This window comes from Adiantum capillus-veneris, chromosome 8 (genome assembly GCF_014529385.1).
Source record: "Adiantum capillus-veneris isolate H3 chromosome 8, ASM1452938v2, whole genome shotgun sequence".
Taxonomy (NCBI): domain Eukaryota; kingdom Viridiplantae; phylum Streptophyta; class Polypodiopsida; order Polypodiales; family Pteridaceae; genus Adiantum; species Adiantum capillus-veneris.
In genome coordinates, this window is record NC_140938.1 from 55,228,737 (window position 1) to 55,237,390 (window position 8,654).

The following is an 8,654-nucleotide window of genomic DNA, read 5'->3' on the forward strand; positions in this document are numbered from 1 at the left end:
ACTTATTGTTATGGTATCATTTATATATCTTTTGTATAACTACACTCATAGACTATGCAAGCATGGCTAGTATACTTGTGGAAGTAGTTTAAAATGCATATTATTTTATACATGACAATTGTTGTATTCATTGTCACAGTTTTGTTTACATGTCTTTATAAAACATTAATCATAAAGTAATGACAAGTGTGTGTATAATTTTTGAGATAAACTTTGTTACTTAAATGTCTTGTTGCTCATGTGTGTGTTCAATGCTTTGTCTTTTCAGATATGAGTTATCCACAGTCCTTTGTGGAGCAACTACTGTCTTTCTCTAATGAAGAGGCCCTCAAATTTTTAGATTCTTGGAGGGCTAGTCATCTTGGAAATAAGAGAGTTGTTTCTTCTCCATCTAGCATCTCTATAGGTGTTGACACTACTAGCAACGAGATATATGACCCAATCATATATGAACAGGTGTTTAGGCCTCCACCTCCTAAGCTTAGAGAACCCAATAAACTCTATGGTAGGTTTTTCCTTTTAGAGGAGGGTAATAACCAACATAGAGTTCTTTATTCAAACTATGGGTTTGTTAGAGGATGGTTTGCCAAACATAAGCCATTTGGAGACCTTAGAAATAACATGGAGAGAAAGAATACCGTGTTGGATGTAATAACAAAAAATAAAGGTGAGATTAAGCCTATAAGAGTAGCTGGACAAAATTATCATTGGAAAGAAGAGGACGTTTATACATGGGCCATCAAGTCTCTTGAGGCAAAGCGAAAATGGAGAAAAAAGAAACCAAACAAGGAATTATCTTCTAGCACCCCAATGGTATGTGTCATTTTGTAGGATTTTCTCTAAGTAATGAACTTCTATTATGTCAAAGTATAATCGAAATGTTTTCATGAGATTAGATAGAAAAAGAAAAAGATGATGATGATGATAACCAAGAATTTCATGAGAATGATGGAGGAGAAAGTGAACTACAAGGAGAAAGTGAGCTAGGAGAATATGGTTCACTCACAAAACTTGTGACTAATCCTCTAAGGTATTGGAAATTTATATGAAAACTAATAATGAAGAAAGTAATGCTTTTGTTGTTATCGAATAGCTAAAGGATGCTTGTGCAAAAGAAACCACTTGTATATCTATTGAAGAAGAAGAAGAGCAACCACAAGCTACTCATGTAAGCACTTCTATCTTAAAATAACAATAATGTATGATCTATCATGATAAAATTTGTTATTATGTGTTTAGAGAGAGATGGAAGCATACGTTCCTAAGATGCCATGGGAAAATCATGATTTACAAAGTGATGCTTATGAGGTATGTGTGGTTTACTCCTCTCTCTCTCTCTCTCTCTCTCTCTCTCACACACACACACACACACACACACACACACACACACAAAGATATCAATTGAAATAATTGAGGTAAATTTAGCTAGTTTTGTGTGTGTGTGTGTGTGTATGTGTGTGTGAGATATCCAAATTCAATCGCTTAATGCGCATGCATATAGAAACTACATGCATGATGAAGAGTTTGCTATCAAGAAAAGGATATGGAAGTAAACAATGAATTAGATGAGTGTGAAGACCATATCACAAAACTGGTACAATTCTAATTCATGTATTTTTTTCACTCTAAAACTTTTTGTTGATTGCAATCTTTTAATTTGTGAAGGAAAAAATCAATGGAAGGACACAAATTATAAGTGGTACAAACCAAGAACAGAAAAGAAAAAGCACACGAAAGCGCAAGGTACTATTTAAAGATGCTTCACATGAAATATTTATTTAATGAAATACTTACCCTATTGAATTTTAATGTTATAAAAAAGCCATGTTTTTCCACTTCTATAGGCTACTTCTAAGATTGAAGAGCTACTAAAGGAGAAAGATCAAGCTTCAAAGTTTTTGAAGCTTTTAAAAAAAGGTTTTTTTCTTCACAATAATAAGATTCTTTAAATATTTTTGCATGTGGCTACAAATAAAAGAGTGGACTTTAATTGTTTTAGGAGCAGAAATCTGATGGGGGATGTTCAATGAATCGAAATCAATGTGTGTTGGAATTTCAGGTATGCAATACAAGCTAAAAACATTGCCTTACTTATGTTCACAAAAATAATACGTCACTTTTTAAACCATGTTATTTTGTTATGAAAATTATGTAGGCACGAAATTTGTCCAGGGATGACAAAGAAACTATATTAATGAAGTGGCTAAATCTCAAGAAAGTACAAGACTTGTACCACTTGATCAAGCCAACGTACGTAGTTTTCTATGCAGAAATTGAATAGTTTCCTCAAGAAGAGACAAAATGAGGATACTAATACTTCCACTATGTGTGAAGATTTAGTTACATGGCTTTTGTTAGAAGGCCTGATAATTTTTTATTTTGATAAAGTTGGCTCTTTATCCATGAAGGATATCATTGTAACAAATGACAAGTAGTTTTATAATCCAACCACATGATTTAAGAATTGTAGCATGTAACACACGTTATGTAAGCTTTTATTTGTTTTACTCAAAGATATCTTTATGAATTAAGCCTACTTTAGTCTCCTAATGTTGAAGTAATCTCTCCTAAATTGTTTGCTCGTGGGAAAATTTTTAGATGAATTACTATTTTGTGTCTACATGTTCCTTAATGAATTATTATAGGTGAACTACTAGGTTGTTTATAGAAAAGTTACTAGATAAACTACTAGTTTGCAAGCAACCGTCCTTATATATTACTAGATGACTTGCTAGGTTGTAAACAAAAATTTCTAGTTGACTTACTGGTTTGAAAACACCGATATGTAAGGTCAAACTAGTAATTGAGTCAACTCCTACATTGAACTAGTAATCTTTTTACCATATTGAGACTTTAATTTCCATATGACTATTCAACTCTCCATATAGTAACAAAATTAATATATGTAGCATCTAGGAGTTGTCTCTTTTTTACTAGTTTGCACTCTTACTAGATGTGTGTATTGAAACTAGTGAATCATCTAGCAATCATATAATTTTTACTATATGGTAAGCTGTCCAAAGCCCCTTGTGAGGGTTGCCAATCAGGAGAACTGAGGGCAAGAGTATGGGAGGCATGGCCGTTTTGAGATGGAAACCAGTGAGGCCAGGATAACGAAGCTCTGGTTGTGCTAAGAGAGAAATGGGTGTTGCAGAGGGGGTTGAGGGGGCCGTCACGCCCCATCCCATTAGAGAGGCCGAATGAGGAGCCAGCAAGAGGGCAGCGAGAGGGTGAGCCTCTGCACGAAGCCAAAGTGATAGAGAGAGATCTTTTTTTTAAAAAAAAATCTTTGGCTTTATTAAAACCTACAAGGGGGTGCTCCCATAGGAAGGGAATCGAGAGAGGAAAAGAGAGAGAACTCTCTGTAGTCGTGGTAAAAAGAGAGATTGTGGGTTGCAAGTGCATGAAGAAGAGAGGGAGAAGGGATGAATATTTGATTGAGAAGAGAGAGAAAGAGAGTTTCTCTTGGTGAGACCAGGAAGGAAGAGAGAGAGAGAGAGAGAGAGAGAGAGAGGAGAGAGAGAGAGAAAGAGAGAGAGAGAGAGAGAGAGAGAGAGAGACAGAGAGAGAGTCAAATCTCTCTATAAGGATGAGACAAAGAGAGATAGGATGAGAAAATAGAGTAGCCTATTCCCTCATCATTTGAGAGAGAGAAAGGGAGTTGCTAGAGAGAGGTCTGTTGGTGGGCCATATTTGATATCTATCTATCTATATATATATATATATATATATATATATATATATATATATATATATATATAGAGAGAGAGAGAGAGAGAGAGAGAAAATACAGAAGCAAATTGCACTTCCCTCTAGGGTGTAAGCCAAATCACAGTGTTGCCATATAGGGTGTAAGCCAAAAGTTGTCGCGCTACTCTATTGGGTGTAAACCAAAGTCACTATCATTCAAAGTTTCGAGCCTATGAAGTTGCCTAGACATAAACTTTTGGAAGACAAAAGATAAGTTCTACTGCGTTTGCTGTAAAAATAATATTTTAAACATTCAAATTGCACAATAATCTCTCACATCGTGTCTCGTGCTCATCTCGTGTAAGTTCTCTCTCTCTTTTGAAATAAAGACAACATGCTTCTCTCTCTTGTTGAATGATAAAGTGATCGTCTTTGTGGATATTCATTGGTGAGATGTGACAGTGAGACTGCATTGCATATTCCTTGGCAGCAGATTTCAACACCACATTTCTAGCCATAGTTCCTTGTTGGTGGGCTTGGGTTGGGGGTTTGAATATTATCCTTGTTTGGTTTTTCTTGTCTGGGTCTGCTCCATGGCCCAGGCCTAGAAAAATATCCATCACTTTTGTGCATCTTCTAAAGTGTGTGCTAGAAGCACTACATCATCCGCATACAACAAAAGCATGATTACCACATTGCAAATAGATACCTCTTCAATGCTTTCTTCTTGCATAAATTCAAGTACCATTTTTTCCAATTGATTGATGCATAGACCAAAGAGAGTTGGTGACAAGGAACATCCTTGTTTAACCCCAATAGTGCTTATAGAAATTTTTGAAATTCCTCTTTCCATGCGCAATTAACAAATCACCTTCTCATAGATTTGAGAAACCGCAAGCATAAACTCACTTGGCACTTGGAGTTCTTCCATCCTTCTTCACAAATTGTTACGTGGAATTATATCAAAGGCTTTCTTAAAGTCCACAAAACAACAATACAATCGCTTGCCTTTCAACCGACTTTCCTCCATGAGAATACGAAGAGTAACAAGATGATCAATGGTGCTATGGCATTGACAAAAACCTGCTTGTCCTTTTGCACGCTTGTCATTCTTTTCATCCCAATCACTCAATTTCATCTCCATTATTCACCCAAAAAACTTTTCCATAAGAGACCCAATCATTACATTCTTTACATCCCCTCCTTTATGCTAAGGCTCCAATCATAAGGCATATCATGTTGAAGTGCAAGGTTGAACATATCACACATCCACTCATGGGTAAAATCTCACGTTCATTTGATCATCTCCGGCTTGATACCTTGAAGATCTGTCACTTTGCGAGTGGCCAACTTTTCAAGCCCACTGCATACATCCTCATCCTCAATAGTAAAAAAAGATGGTGTACATGGGAGTGAACCATAAAATGGAATTTTTTTAGCATTTGCTTGTTCATGTAATTGCCTACAATGTGTATACATATCCACAAGAATCAAATCACCAAAATTCTCAACCCGCATTCGTGCAGCTCTGCTTCCATGATGGGAAAAAGAGCAAATAAATGCAAGCTAAGCTTCTTTGAAGCCTACACATTTATTGAGCAGTCTCGTCAGTGCTTGTTAACACACCAAGTTTAATAATTAATGTATGCCAGATGCGGCTTAAAAGGGCCAACAAATGCCTTAATGATGCCAAAAATGAGTATGCTTGAAGTGAGCACAGATGGGATATTATGGTCTAGAACTACAGTGCTTGAAGTGCTCTATCGGCTTGTCTTTACGGCTCGTCGATTGGAGCTACAGTGAAGAAGTTATGGCAGTTTGAAGTTTAAGTCAATTGCAGATCCGTACCAAATTGGGTTCACTTTGTGGAGCGCGTGGTATTTTTAGATCAGTGATCGGAGTTATGGTTGCCAAGATATTGGCCGTTAAAGATTCATTGGGAGCCGGATCTTGGCACCAGTTCGGTCCGCTCGATCGGTGTGCCATTTTGGAATTTTGAGCTGCAGCGAAGTTTTCAAATGCAGTAGAATAAGTGCTCGAGTTAGCAGTGCTTTGCTTGAGATGTATGCCGCATGTGATGCACTTGAGAGAGCACAATAAGTGTTTGAGTGGGTTTTTTTAAAGGGTTGTCTCTTGCTATTCAAGACCTCGATACAGACAACGAGACTTATGATGAGATTGCTCGACATCGGCTACTGGAGAAATATGTTGTGACTTGCAAAATGTTGGCCGGCGGTAGTATGATTGGTAGAACATGGCTAGTCAGACACTCTTTAACTCAATGTGATGGGAAGGCCTTACATCAAATGCAATCACTTATACTTGCATCTTGCGGGCATGTGGCACTATTCAAGACTTTTACGACATCAAAATTCAGGATGATATTGTTAGACAGGGGCTGCTTGAGAGAGATGTTATGCTTGGCAATGCTTTGGCCGATATGTAGGCCAAATGCGGTACCCAATGAAGCGAAAGAATGCCCATGAGCCTAATTAAGGCTGCCCAAAAGATCTCATGGCCATCAATTAAACCCTATGGGTTTTTACTGTGAAGCCAATGGGGGAGAAAGAAAAAAGCATGGCAAGACAGAACACAGGCAGCCATGGGAGGAGGAAGAGCTCATAGCGAGCTTTGTGGACATCATATGATGTCGACCAAGAAACGAAAAACGTCCAAAATGTCGGCGGCATAATTCCGGCTGGTTTTTGTGCCACTCGATCCAAGACGATTTCCACATCATCGGCGTCGTTCTCACAATGACGGCACCGTCATTGCATAAAACGATATAGGACTATCAATAGGAAAATTTGAACGAGGGAAAGAGAAAGTTAGAAGAGAAAAATGGGAGAAGCATGAAGGGGAAGGGTATCGAGCAAGGAGGACATAAGGAGGTTGCGGGAAGTGGTAGCGAGCAAGGAGGCTCGGTTTCTCCCTCTCATAAGCAAGAGAGGATCGTGCTCTCTCTCTCTCTCTCTCTCTCTCTCTCTCTCACTAAGGCAAATCGAAGGGTAAAACGGGTCTTTCTCTCCCTTGAGGGTAAGCAAGGGAGGGAAAATGGATCTCTCTCTCTCTCTCTCTCTCTCTCTCTCTTTCTCTCTCTCTCTCTCTCTCTCTCTCTCTCTCTCTCTCTCTCTCTCTCTCTCTCTCTCTCTCTCTCTCTCTCTCGTGCTTAATCGATAAATGGAAGGCAAGAGCTCCAAGCTTTCTCTCTGCCGAGCTTGAACAAAGGCAATAGAGCTTGACTAGAAGGCAATAAAAATCAAGTCGATTAGAGAAGAAAGTTGAAGCTTGTGAGCGGCAGTTAAGACATGGCAAAGCGCACAAAGCAGGGAGTTGCAAGATAATTGATAATAACGATGCTTAATGATTAAGTCAATGAGAAAAATTGAAGCTTACAAAATCCACGAGGTATTTGAAGCAATTGAAAGAGGCAGAAGGAAATTTCCATCATCGTCATCAGCTAGAGATTGATTAAACATTCTGTTAAGTCCAGTGTTGCTAACAACCCAGTTAAACCTATAAATGGGAGCTTAAACTCCTAGGTAGTGGATGAATTAAGTGACGGTGTTGTTAACAGCCCGCCTTGGCTAAGGATTAAGTTGTACTCAAAGAGTTAATCAATTAATTGATGATTATGGTATTTGCCAGATCTTTCAGTGTCTGCTATTCTCTCTCTTTTCTACACCTCCCATAGCCAGAGGCCCGGTGCCTGCCTGGCTCACATTTTGAACACATATCCCTCGACATCTTTGGTGAACCCGACGGTAAACGAACCGGGGTGGGAGATAAAGATGGAAATGCCAAAACAATTGAAGCAGTTTATTGACGATTTCAATTCTACTGGATTTGATAAAAATCTAGCAATTGCATATTTTCCAAAAATGATGGAATTAGTTTAGGGATGTCTGCAGGAAGCGAAAGCCATGCAGATAGAAAAGTAGATTGATGATGCTGTAGAGCTAGCACTTGATGTTGTATGGGAGCAGTATCATAATTCTCAGGGATATGATCCAGAAGGTTTCATTGCATGTTATGAAGCCGAGATGAAGGTCCAAAATGTTCCAGAAAATCCGATGATTGCAGCTTTTAAAGAGATGGTAAGCTCAGATTTCAAAAAGCAGGTGCAAGAACTAGCAGAAGCATATCCCACACGGTGGGAATTCATTTATGAAAGCTCAAGGATTCTAGATATGGAAATAAAAGAGATTACAGAATGAAGCCAGGTTGTCTTCAGTAAAGGTGAAGGGGATCAGATGCAGTTCCTCAATTACGATGAATTCTGGGAGCATATTTCTGCAAGAAGCAAAGCCAAAGAAAATGTTGAGCTGGAAGTAGCAGATTTAGTTTTAAAGGAGCATATTTTTCACAATGAAGAAAAGGTAAATGATGAAACAGATTTTTATGATTTTTTTTCAAAGCTTGCTTGCATGAATGCTACCTCCGATAATGGTTCCAGTGAAGACATAGATTGTACAGCAAGTGGTTCACAAACTGCTGACCTTGACATGGGTTATTCTGAAGGATTTTATCAAGTATATGAGGCTCTACAAGATATTTCTAAAACTATCAGTACTATAGCCGAGCAAGACAACATGTTTGCTGTAGATGAGTGCATAAATAAAGCTATTATATACATAATAGCTGATGAAGAGACCAAGATTGTGGACCCAGCCTAGGATGAGCTTGAGGATGTCAATGAACCTATGATTGCTACTACCAATATTTTTGTAGACTCCTGTTATCATGGAAGAAGATGGCATAATGGATGGTTTTTTGTCTAGATCTGAAGGAGACGATTATGACAGTGTAGAAGAGCTTTCTGATGTGTGTACCTCTTCAGAGGGGGTGCCAGATGAGCCTTTTCAGTGCTATGATGTGTTTCTAAGTAACATGAAAGAAGATGAGGAAGCAGAGGATGATATGGATGAGTATGAAGATTGCTCAGATCATGCTGATTGTGAACA

General features: G+C 38.3%; 1 pseudogene; it reads left to right on the top strand.

Annotated features, from left to right (window-relative positions):
- The first annotated feature begins 270 nt into the window (after positions 1-270).
- LOC147452165 (uncharacterized) lies at positions 271-1,606 on the top strand (annotated as a pseudogene).
- The last annotated feature ends 7,048 nt before the right edge of the window (positions 1,607-8,654 follow it).